The following is a 13043-nucleotide window of genomic DNA, read 5'->3' as shown; positions in this document are numbered from 1 at the left end:
GACAAAGGATATGAACAGACACTTTTCAACAGAATACATGTATGCAGCAAACAAACATATGATAAAAAGCTCATCATCATGGGTCATTAGAGAAATGCAAATCAAAACCACATTGAGATACCACCTCTCACCAGTTAGAATGGTGATCATTAAAAAAATCAGGAGACAACAGATGCTAAAGAGGATGTGGAGAAATAAGAAGGCTTTTACACTGTTGGTGGGAGTGTAAATTAATTCAACCATTGTGGAAGACAGTGTGGCGAATCCTCAAGGATCTAGAAACAGAAATACCATTTGACCCAGCAATTCCATTACTAGGTATATACCCAAAGGATTAAAAATCATTCTATTATAAAAACACATGCACATGTATGTTTATTGCTGCACTGTTCACAATAGCAAAGAACCAACCTAAATGCCCATCAGTGATAGACTGGATAAAGAAAATGTGGCACATATACACCATGGAATACTATGCAGCCATAAAGAAAGGATGAGTTCATGTTCTTTGCAGGGACATGGATGAGGCTGGAAACCATCATTCTCAGCAAACTGACACAAGAACGGAAAACCAAACACAGCGTGTTCTCATTCATAAGTGGGTGTTGAACAATGAGAACATATGGACACAGGGAGGGGAACATCATATACCAGGGCCTGGAAGGGTGGGGGTCTAGGGAAAGAATAGGGGAGGGATAGCATTAGGAGAAATACCTAATATAGATAATGGGGCGCTGGATGCAGCAAACCACAACCATGACATGTGTACACCTATGTAACCAAACTGCATGATCTGCACATGTACCCCAGAACCTAAAGTATAATAAATCAATGTAAAAGATAAAAATATAAACAGTGCATTTAAATGGGAAAAAAATAAAAAGAGGAAGAAGGATCTATCATCCTAACACTCATCAAAAGAAAGAGTAGCTATATAAATTACAGACAAAGCTGACTTTAGAACAATACATTTATCTGGGTAAATAGAGGCATAGCATCACAATAATGGGGTCAATTCTCTAGGAAGACATAACATTCCTTAATTGGTATACCTCTGACAATGGAGCATCAAAACATGTAAGACTAACATCATTTTCACACAGCAGTCGGAGACACCCTTCTAAGTAGAACCAATGCACGGAAAGCAAAGCACACTCAAGATGTAAGAATGAAGCAACTCGGTTTTTTCCCTGTTTCACTTACAAATCTGCTCTGTGGAGCTTGATCTTCCACCCCCTGTCCTGTCACCTTAGATGGCCCCAGTGAGTTAGTAATTATTAATAACATGCCCATTCCAGACTATAAACCACTGCTGAAAGAAATAAGAGAGGACATAAACAGCTGGAAAAACATTCCCAGAAAAATAAGAAAGGCTGTGAAGTTTAAACATATTTCCCCTCTGACAGTGTTATGTGTTACATCTGAGAAGCCTGCAGTGGGAAAAGGACTTTGCCTGCTTTTCTCCCTGCTAGCTATGTGGTTTCTGACATCTCTAGGATGGGACTGTGTAGACCAAAGGACAAGGGTACAGAAAAGCTCTCTTGACTGGTGCTCAATGAATATTAGGTTTTACATGCACATTCACACTTCCATTTCTGTGGCTGTGGAAGGGGTTTACCACTAACAGTGGGATTTGCCCATATAGGCCACCTTTGAGTTCCACTTCCTTGCAACAGATGATGTCCTCTCTGCAGGCCACTTACATCTGCCACCTCTGTCTTGGCTTTCCAGTAGTCCCTGTGTGGGCATCACCCTGGATAAAATCTCTTTAGGAAAGATGACTTCAAAGTTACTTGATTGGTTGATCTCTAACATGCCCACGCTCACCTTCTCTCTCTCTCTCTGTTGCTCTCTTTCTCCATCATCAAATTAATGGGAAATGTGTGTATCAAACTGTTATACCCAAATCACAAACCACAGCTTATATTTTGCTGTTGCAAGCTACTGCAGTCACATTCTTTTCTTTTTCTCCAGTCTTTGCTCCCCAAACTCTAGGGAACACATATTCAGTTATCTAAAACTCCAACTCTCTCTAAGAGAGAGGTGGTACATTTCATGGCACACTGATTCCTTCCACATAAATTGTGGAATTCCTTCCACCCTCTTCGGTAATCTGTAGGTAGATAGTCCGCTAAGACTTGCAAAATCCATTGTTGGAGATACCCTCTGCAAATCTTCCTGGAGCAATCTACCCCTCAGAGAATTTGGTACTTATTTTCTTGAGGCTTTAGCAAAAACAGAAACATAAAATTATCATTTTAATATCCCCATTGACATAATGCAATTATGATCATGTGAGTCCCCTGCTTGGAATCTTTTTAGTAACTTCCTATTGGCATTTGTAGAAAGTCTCATTTCTTAGAGTGACATACCAGACTTTTCATCACTTGTCTCTCCAGTCTTGATTTTACCTTTCCTGTTATCACACCAAAGTTCCAGAGACTGATTTTTTTTTCCAGTTCCTGAATTAATCTTTGCTTTTCTTTTGTTTTTTTTGTTTGTTTGTTTGTTTTTTTGAGGCAGAGTTTCGCTCTTGTTACCCAGGCTGGAGTGCAATGGCGCGATCTTGGGTCACCGCAACCTCCGCCTCCTGGGTTCAGGCAATTCTCCTGCCTCAGCCTCCTGAGTAGCTGGGATTACAGGCACGCGCCACCATGCCCAGCTAATTTTTTGTATTTTTAGTAGAGATGGGGTTTCACCATGTTGACCAGGATGGTCTCGATCTCTTGACCACGTGATCCACCCACCTCAGCCTCCCAAAGTGCTGGGATTACAGGCGTGAGCCACCGCGCCTGGCTTTTTTTTTTTTTTCTCAGATCCCAATAGTGCCACTGCTTCTCCCATGCTGTTTCCTCCAATACACTGTGTTACATCTATGTATCCTTTAGGTTTCAGTTTTATATGTATTTCCAACAGTAAGCTTGCTCTAAATCTTCTTTTGGCCTGTCCATGACTGAATACTAATTTAGTCTTCTTGCTAAGTACTCAAGCACGATTCTCCAACTGTGGTAACTGTTTCTGCATATTCGTCTTCTCAGCTAGTATACACACAGCATAAAGACAGGGATCATATGTATTTAGCTCAAGATCACATACTCAGAGGCTAGCACAGTGACTAAAAATATTAGTACATAGGTACACAATAAATACATATCGAATTAATCAATTGAGCATTTGGTTTATGCTTGACTCCCATCATTGGGAAAAATATGAAATTGAGTAACATGAGAAAGAATAATAAGAGCTGTAGATAGGATTCTACTCATTTTTCAATTTTGCATTTGAGTGCATTTCAAAACTTTCAAGAGATCCCTACCAGTTCTGTTACAAAATAGAGTAGTAGGATTTAAAGTAAATGCAGACCCAAAAGAGGATTTTAAACATGTTTTGGGTTTCAAAGAGGAAGTAAAAAGAAACTTGCTTTGGGGAGCATTAAGACATAATTATTGGTATATGGTGAAGCTAGAGTATTGAAATAATTTGCAGCATGAGATCTTGAACCAAATGGGTCAAAGTTTAATCATTTTTTCACTTAGTATTTTCTGTCCTTTAAGGGTCTTTCAATTTCAGTGATAGGTAGAAACTAGCCTTTTTGTCCTGCTTTAAAATAAACTGGGAATGAAATGAGGGTGGCTATTTCTAGCCCAGTTAAAGATGATAGAGGGTATACGTCAACTCAAGATTTTGTAATTTAAATAGTAAACTAGCCGACACCTCACCGTAAAATGTTGGCTTAAAGAAAATCATAGTGTTTCTCCTTTAAACAAAAGTAAAATTCGTATTAATTGAAACACTTTCAACTATTTTTCTTCATTTATTCAATTTGTCATTCTTTAATAAAATCAAATTAGATTAGTTAGGCTTTACTCAGTCTCAAAAAAACCATATTGCTCTTTACCTTGGCTATTTGTAAGAATTTGATATGGCAGTTAATGATTTGTTTCCATCTCTGTCAAAAGAGAGAAGCTAATCCATCACTCCTGTAGTTCTTAGGGTGGTAGTGTTTGACGGGTAGTTGCTGCTGTAACCCAATTGGAAATGTCCTCAAGGTCACAAGCCATCCAGACCTGCAGACCACAGACGAATTCATGCTTTTTTTCTCTCCATTCTCACCTTCCATGCTTAATCATCCAGCCCATATTATTGCTTCCACTGCTTTTCAACAGCAGCTAAATTTGTTTCTATCGACTGCTGAAAAGAAAGGAAGCCTACATCACTTTAGTCTTTTTAATTTTACTTTCGTAGGTTCAATTTTCTATTCTTAGCTACATATGATTCTTAAAAGAGCCAAAGTAAGCTTATTCTTAAAACAGTGAAAACACAACTGTATATTAGAAAAAGGCAAAAGAGTACCAAGTTATAAAAAACACGGTCAGAAAAAATTTAATCAAACCCAAATCCCAAATTGTTTTATATTGCCAAACATTACAGCTGTAACTAAATAATTTAAACTTTATAAGAAAAAATGATTGCCTGATTTGATTTTTCCTTTGTCTCTGTAGTTAATAACACAAAGAAATACAAAATGCAATGAAACTACCCAAAGCAAACGTTAGCTATTTTCATCTTATAATATGTGACAACACCACAGACAAAAAAAAAAAAACAAAGTTATTTGGTTTGTTGGTTTAGCAACTCAAGTAATTGGTGTATTGCTTTTGGAAATGTTTAAACTGCCTATCTCTCTGCCTGTATCTAATCCCATAGGCATTTCAAGGTAAACTGCATCAGTATGGTTCAGATTTGTTGTAACTTAAGTCACTGACATGAGAGTTTTTTCTAAAACGTTAGTTCATGACAAATCAGCTAACATTTGGAAACATTTTTAGAACTTTCAAGATCTTGTCTTTATGAAGAGGCTACACTGTCTGGGGTAAATACCCAGGTTCGCATCTTGCCCCAGGAAAATACAGGACACAGACACACGTGAGAAATGCAGGAGAGGAGGTTTAATAAACAAAAGAAAGAGAAAGGAAAACAGCTCTCTCTCTCTCGTGAGAGAGAGAGGACTTCTGAGAGATACTCTGGATTTTATAGTCAGGTTTGAAGAGGCGGTGTCTGATTTACATAGGGCTCACAGATTGGTTGAATCAGGTATGACGTTTACACAGTGCTCAGGGAAGGTTGGTGGCTCCACCCTAATCTTCTTATGCAAATGAACTTTCCCCTTGGTCGCCTTGTCTGATCCTTTTTGCACCCATGGCTGACAAAGAGAAGGGAATGTGGAGCCGCCATCCTGAACATGATTGGCGCGACTGCTGGCATCTATGTCTGTAGTTCGATTTTGCAGACTGCTCTTCCTTAGAAAGGAAAATGCTCTGGGGCTGCTTTTCATTAAAAGAAAAACTTACCAAGGACCTCCATACCCTCACTATCTGCCTAAGTAATTTCTTCTTAATTCCTGTATCATTAAGAGACAAAAAAAAGTCATGTTTATCTAGATGTCACTGGACTGAAATCCCAGTGAAATATGTCTAACCTTAGAATACTATGAGCCTGAAAAGATTTTCAACTTGAAAAAGTACATTTTCTCGCATTATTTGCCAGTGTTGTTCAATCTTCTCTCTTTCTGTGGATTTGGTATTTAAGAAACGGCACTTTAACTTCAGCTTGAAGGCCGTCCAAGTGCTTACCATTCACTTTATAAGATGACACCTGTAAGGCTGGCTGCCTCGCAGAGGGTTAAACAGACTCTCTCCGCACCTGATAACTACGTCATCACCCAAGCTCGTTGTCTGGCCTCACCGTATGGCTTCCCCGCACCCGCCTCCACATACCAAACCCAAGCCCACATTCAGCACTAAATTATGCATCCAACCCCCAGCCCACTGTTGAAAAACCCTGCAGAAAAATTTTTTAAAGAAGCCCCATCAAACCCTGCCCAGTAGCAGTCTGCCCTGTAAGCCCCCGGCAGGCCCACTTACCCAAGGTCCCGCTGGCCTACCCATGGCAACTAGCTCCAGGTATTTCCTGCTTCTTACAGCCAATAAGATTGCCTTCACTTTGTTTCCCCAATAGCCAATCAATTGCCTTCCCTCCCCATAAAACCCCACGCCCTGAACAGCCGGGTGCAACTTCTTTGGCTCCTTCCTGGACCACAGAACCTCGCCCGGGAGCTGAATAAATTAGCTTCTCATTTTCTTATACTTGCCTCAGTTTCCTCATTTTACCTCAGCAATAAACCTTACAACACCTTTGTTTCCTAGAATCTGTGTTAAAAAAAAAAAAAAGATGACACCTAATGGGAGTAGCTCATTGACTCTTTGATTAGATATATCTCTTTTACACTTTGCGATTGTGTTTATTAACAGTAATAAAAATATGTTAATTACTTGCAATTAAATACTTGCAGCTGTTCTTATATTCACAGTAATAAAAGTATGATAATGACAAAAGTAATCCATTAGTAAGACTTTACAGTATGTGTCAAGGACATTATACATGATCCTAATTTAACATTCTCCACAGTCTTTTGGATTAGATATTATTGGTTCTATTTTAAAAATAAGGAAACCAAAACTCTCAGAATTTAAGACACTTCAATTTTAGATGGCTAAAAAATGTTAGGAGTCAAATTGTGAATTTAGATCTGAAACTAAAACTGGTGCACCTTCACACACACACACACAGACACACGCACACACACCCCAAAGGCAATTACCATAATTTATGTCTGTGTTTAAATTGACTCATTTAAAATTGCTAGTTTTAAGTTTCTACATCTGAAGCAGATAAACTCTTGGCCTTTTAATCTCTAGGAAAGTAAATTCAATAATTGAGAGGTGTCAAAATGAAGCAGGCTCCGGAGGTCAAGAAGGTAAGAGGGAGCAATAAGAGATAAAGAATAAGAGAGAAGTTGAGGAAAATACACAATAAAGCCAAAATACACTGCTAAAATCCAGAATCTCTCTCTCTCCTACCTCTTGTTTGCTCTTAAACACACACACACACACACACACACACACACACACACACTTTTTCCCACCCACACACTTTTAACCATTGTACTTTTTACCTTTGTTCCTCTGAAATGTCTCTTTCTCATTGTATAAACCTAAACATTGAAAACTTATTTCTTGTTATAATATTTAGTATAATTTCTACAATTTAATTTCTACCTGATTCATTTCCTGCATAATATATTAAATATGTATGTTCTTTTATGCTCTTGTTTTGAAATCATTGTCATATTTAACCTTATTAAATTTCTAATTTCAAGAAAAAATATTTTGGAAGACTTGAAGTTGCTTTTTACTTTAGCATGTCTCTTTATGGCTCTTTCCCATAATGCAATGGGCCATCACATCAATATTCTAATGAATCTTCAATGGACATGGGCCTGTGAAGTGCTGAAGAGTAGAGTTAGCAGAGCATGACAGTGCCTCCAGGCACTCAACTTTTACTTCCAAAGGCTGCCACAGCCCCAGGAATCCCCAACCCTACTGTTCCCCACTTAGGCTTAGCTATTAGTTCCAGAAGTCTTCAGTTGAAAGATATACGGTAGCTAGGATTTAATTTATTATTATTAATTACCTGATCAGTGAAATTTAATTTGAAAATAAGGTGTATGTTCTGGCATAATGACAAACCTGACATTTAAATTTTGAAGTGAAGTTGGAGAAATAATTATTTTAACAGTAATAATAGTAACAATGGGCCTGCTACGGTAGCTCACACCTGTAATCCCAGCACTTTGGGAGGCAGAGACAGACGGATTATGAGTTCACGAGTTTGAGACCACCCTGGACTATGTAGCGAAATGCCATCTCTACAAAAAATACAAAAAAAAAAAAAAAGTTGTCTGGTGTGGTGGCTCTCACCTGTAGTCTCAGCTACTCTGAGGGCTGAAGTGGGAAGACTGCTTGAACCCAGAGGTGGAGGTTGCAGTGAGCCTAGGATAATGCTACTGTATTCCAACCTAGGTGACAGAGGACACCCTCTCTCAAAATAATAATAATAATAAAGTAACAATGCCTTAGGTTAAGTGTCCTGGGAGGCAGAGCTGAAGGGAACCCCTGCGAGGAGCCTGAGAGCTGAGAGAAGAAGGGATCATTAATGGGAAAAATAAGTACATGAAACAGCAAAAAGACACTGAAACAAACTTCGTCAGTTTAAAGTATTATCAGCATGTATGAAACAGGATCTAAACATATCAGTCCTTTAAGCACAGAAAATATTTAGTATGGGATTGATGAGGTTTGTTCTGTAATTATTCTTACAGAACTCTAATGTCATAGATGAAATACTCTGTTATAAATATCACTAAGCTTAAAGCATGTCAGAGAGAATAAATTGACTTGTTCCGGAAGCCTTTTGAGTAGAGAATGTAACGTTGCTTTTAACAGTCACTGTTGTATAAAACGTAATATTGGTGTAACATATGAGGTAAAGTTACCACTTGCTCTTCACCACAAAAATATTTCTGATCACCTGCTACATGCAAAATGCCGGAAAAACAAGGCAGAGAAACAGTAAGTGCTGTCTTGGAATCAATACACATCAGCACGCAAGAACCGATTGTTAAATTTCCAAGCAATTTCAGAGCTACTTGTTAAGTAGAAATATTATTTAAAAATGAAATTTTATAAATTTAAAATTAAATACTTTTTATTTTTTCAATATACTAAATATTCAAAGCTCATTATTTTCTACTTATTTTACATTTTACTATTATCTATGCTCTTGCTGTTATTTATGTCTACTGCATCTGTGCAATGGACACACAATATAAAGATGTGTTGCTCTGAATTTTTCCACAGCTCTGTTCTCAGAATTGTCATGTTAGTACCTTGGAATAGACCATGGCAAGAGTATTTATACCATAAATATCAGCAAAGGCTGCAAATCAGGGGTTGGGTTTCTGCTGTGTTAACTGTCAAGGCATTAGAAAATAATGGATCCAGGTGCGGTGGCTCACATTTGTAATCCCAGCACTTTGGGAGGCTGAGGCAGGCAGATCATGAGGTCAGGAATTCAAGACCAGCCTGGCCAACACAAGGAAACCCTGTCACTACTGAAAAGTACAAAAATTAGCTGGGCACAGAGGTGGACATCTGTAATCCCAGCTACTCCGGAGGCTGAGGCAGGAGAATCGCTTGAACCTGGGAGGCGGAGGTTGCAGTGAGCCCAGATCGAACCACTGCACTGCAGCCTGGGTGACAGAGCAGGACTTCATCTCCAAATAATAATAATAATAATAATAATGGGGAACATGTTCATAAGGAAAATTTAACTTGATAGTGTGCTGTCTGTAGCTGTTATACCATTATTAGGACAATAATTAAGAGTAAATATTACTCCAGTATTCAAGAACTATTATGCAATTTAAGAGTCACTCATACAGTGGCGAACAAATGAAGTCCCAAAAACATGTTCTGTGTTTGTCATTTCACTTTAATCTGACTCATTGGCATAAATAAAAGTACCAATTAACATTCACATTATAACTATACTCAGCCATTAGTTGCAGTGATAAGTTGACTGCGGATATAATATTTTGGAAAAAATATCAACAGAAACATTATGTATCAACTGACTACACTGGATTTAAAATAAGGAGTATTGCATGTTTATGTCTTATTGCATATATTGTATGTAGCATATCATATTGTATGCTACACAAACTTTATGTTAGCAAAATTCTTAAGAAGCTTATGTAAATATATATGTGCATACATCTTTTATTGGGCAGGGGAGAACTGATTGCTAAACGCTAATGAATACATCCCTGGAGTTGCTGAAATAATGTACTTGTTTTAAAGATAATCAAAGTCCAGTATGAAGAATATGAATATTGTAGTAATAGAAATATGCCCAAGGTTTTTAAGAACACAGAGGAGGAAATCTAATCTACATTGTTCCCAAACAGTCCCCAGGACAGTTTTGCTTGAGTAGCTGAGCTATGTAGGCTTCAGTCTGTGTGTTAAAATAGAAGTCTTCCTATAGTTAACAATACTACATTGTGCATTTAAACATTTAATAGAGTAGGTCTCATGTAAACTGTTCCTTCTGCAACAAAAAAGTATAACTTTTTATTATAATGATTGCTAAAGCAATATGTTTAAGATTATTTTATAGGCAACAAATCAATAACTAAAGGAGTCTGGCATGCAGAACGTGGACAATTTTGTGAATTTGTGCAAAATGGGGTTAATGTCGAAAGTTAACAGAAAAGATCGTAGTTTAAAGGAGAATTTGAACTGCAGTATTTTTCCGAACATATTCCTACACAGAGAAGGATGTGTAAGATTATACTAGAACTAGATGCTGCTAGAAGTAAGACACCCATTTGTAAGACGTACATTGGCATAAAATATTAACTGACAAGATATCAAGATATTTCCCACCCACCAGATGTGCTGAGACTGTAGAATGTCAACCTGGACAGCAAGCTTTCATAACTGCCAGACAGAAAATGTGTTCAGACAGTGCAGAGAAGTTCTCTACCTGTTATGGGAACTGAGGGGAGGGGTGAAAAGAATGAGCATCTTCCCCATTCCTAGAAACACTCCTTGATAATAGCCTCATAAAGAGAACTTCTGTAGGGCATTTCAGGGCAACTAGAGAGAAATTTTCTTTCTTCTCTTCCTTGCACACTTCCAGGGAAGATTACTTAGTACAGGTGTTCCTGGATATCTGGAAAAACAATCAAATATGCAAATACGGGTTTACATATTTGACATATTTGCACGTATAAGTGTGTGCATATGTGTGCACCTAGAAATGTATGTGTGCCATGTGTAGGTAAAAGAAAGAGAAGAGAAAAAACACTGATGAAGATGTCAGATAAAAATTTGGACAGGCTTCGTGGTTCACCCCTGTAATCCCAGCACTTTGGGAGGCCAAGGTGAGTGGATCTCTTGAGTTTAAGAGTTTGAGACTAGCTTGGGTAACATGGCAAAATCCCATCTTTACTAAAAATACAAAAATTAGCTGGGTGTGGTAGCACACACCTGTAATCGCAGCTACTTGGATGGCTGAGACAGGAGAATCACTTGAACCATGAAGGCGGAGGCTGCAGACAGCAAAGATCATGCCACTCTACTCTAGTCTGGGCAGCAGAGTGAAACTCTATCTCAAAAAAAAAAAAAAAAAAGAAAGAAATTGGAATACATGCCCGCTTAGTCATCATCCTTAATATTTTCTCCCGGATTCTTACATTACAAAAGGTATCCATTACTTTATCTGATTCTAGGTCTAAGGGCTATCTTTTTCAAATATATATGCTTGTCTCACATTCAGCTCTGAGTTTGTGTTATTTACAAAGAAATGCTTGAACATCAGAAAATAGTGCTTTTTGTTTTTTTTTTATTTTTTTCTTTCTTTGTTTCTAGCTCAGGCGTCAATGTACTCCCTTCTGGATTCCATACAGAAGTTCACATAAGAAACACATTCTGAAAGTATTTCTTCATCTTCAGCACTTCACAACAGCTCAGCTTCCAGTCCCTTTTTATGTGTGACATTTTGTACCAGAGTTCTTGAGTGAAATTGTACACTGATCTCAACATTACAATTTCCCTGAAGGTTTACCACTTTCATCTTCTTGAAGGAAGAATCTATGGTTACCAGACAAACTTGTTAATAAAGCGGCTGTGTTTGTTTATCTCCCGCAAAGTACCTACGGGTTATATCTTTTCATCTTATCTAGAGGCATAAAAATTTATGTTACCTTTCACAAACCAATAAAGAGCAAGAACAAAGCTGAGATTCTAAAATAACATTTTTAACCATTTCACTGAGGTATAATTGACATACAAAAAGCTGTATGTATTTGATGTGTACAACTTGATGAGTCTGGAGATACATAATCACTCATAAAACCCTCACCACAATCTATGCTGTAAACCTATTCATCACTTCCAAAAGTTTCCTCACACCCTTTTTATTTATTTTTTGGGATAAGAACATTTAGCATAAGATCTACCGCCTTGGGACATTTTTAAGTATACAAGTCTGTATTGTCAACGATAGGTGTTATGGTAGATCTCTAGGACTTATTTATTGTGTATGTGAAAGCTTTGTGCCCTTTAATTAATACCTTTTCATTTCCCTTTCCCTCTAGTCCTTGGCAACCTTCATTCTACTCTTTGCTTCTATGAGTCTGATTATTTTAAATTAATCACATAAGTAAGTTTTAAAAGGGGAAGAATTCATGCAAACAATATAAGTAGAGAGTTTATTTGGGTCAAGTTTGAGAACTGCAACAGAGGGCATAGATTCAAGTTGTCCTGAATATGTGCTCTGATTATGAATGGGTTTTTAAAGAAAAAGGAGAGACAATTCCTACGTTTTTCTTTTTCTTACCAAGGACTTACTTTAAAATAACAGAAGTTATTGATTGATTACACATTTTTCTTTGTATCACAAAGATACATTGTCATGAAGACAAGACTCATTATCATGAAGATAATGAGTGAGGCAATTGCCTTTAAACAACTGTCCCTGGGGCGTGAGTATGGGGGACATGACTGAAGCGCCATACTCGTGTCTCCCTGGACTGGGTACATTTTAACACACCTCACAGAATTCAGACTGCTCTGAGCCATTTTTCTTTTCTCAGTGTATTGTGTAATATTTATCCTTCCGTGTCTGGCTTATTTCACTTACCACAATGTCTTCCAGGTTTATCCATGTTGGTGCAAATGGCAGGATTCTTTTCATTTTTAAAGCTGAACAAGATTTTACTGTAATTCAATAATATTCATTGCATTGAATACTATTTCACTGTGGTATACATGGTGAACCGGAAATATCTGAGACAGGTCTCAATCAATTTAGGAAGTTTATTTTGCCAAAGTGAAGGGCACGCCCCATGACACAGCTTCAGGAGGCCCTGATGGCATGTGCCCAAGACAGTTAAGACACAGCTTGGTTTTACACGTACTGGGGAAACAATGAGACATCAATTAATATATGTAAGATGTACAATGGTCCCATCTGGAAATGTGGGGCAACTTGAAGCAGAGAGGGGCTTCCAGGTGATAGGTAGCTAAGAGACAAATGGTTGTATGTATTATTTGGAGTTTCTGATTAGCCTTTTCGAA

At 37.8% G+C, this 13043-nt stretch overlaps 1 long non-coding RNA gene across 1 annotated transcript; it reads right to left on the bottom strand.

Moving 5' to 3' along the window:
• Positions 1-264: 264 nt before the first annotated feature.
• Positions 265-11800, bottom strand: LOC116565108. Its single transcript, XR_004275262.1, has 3 exons — positions 11719-11800; positions 2388-2393; positions 265-275 (listed from the first exon to the last, which is right to left on the bottom strand). It is a non-coding gene; the product is annotated as an uncharacterized LOC116565108 (long non-coding RNA).
• Positions 11801-13043: the final 1243 nt, after the last annotated feature.

Source organism: Sapajus apella, unplaced genomic scaffold (genome assembly GCF_009761245.1).
Source record: "Sapajus apella isolate SASKATOON/1434 unplaced genomic scaffold, GSC_monkey_1.0 scaffold39, whole genome shotgun sequence".
Lineage (NCBI taxonomy): Eukaryota > Metazoa > Chordata > Mammalia > Primates > Cebidae > Sapajus > Sapajus apella.
This window is presented reverse-complemented; position numbering and strand designations above follow the sequence as displayed.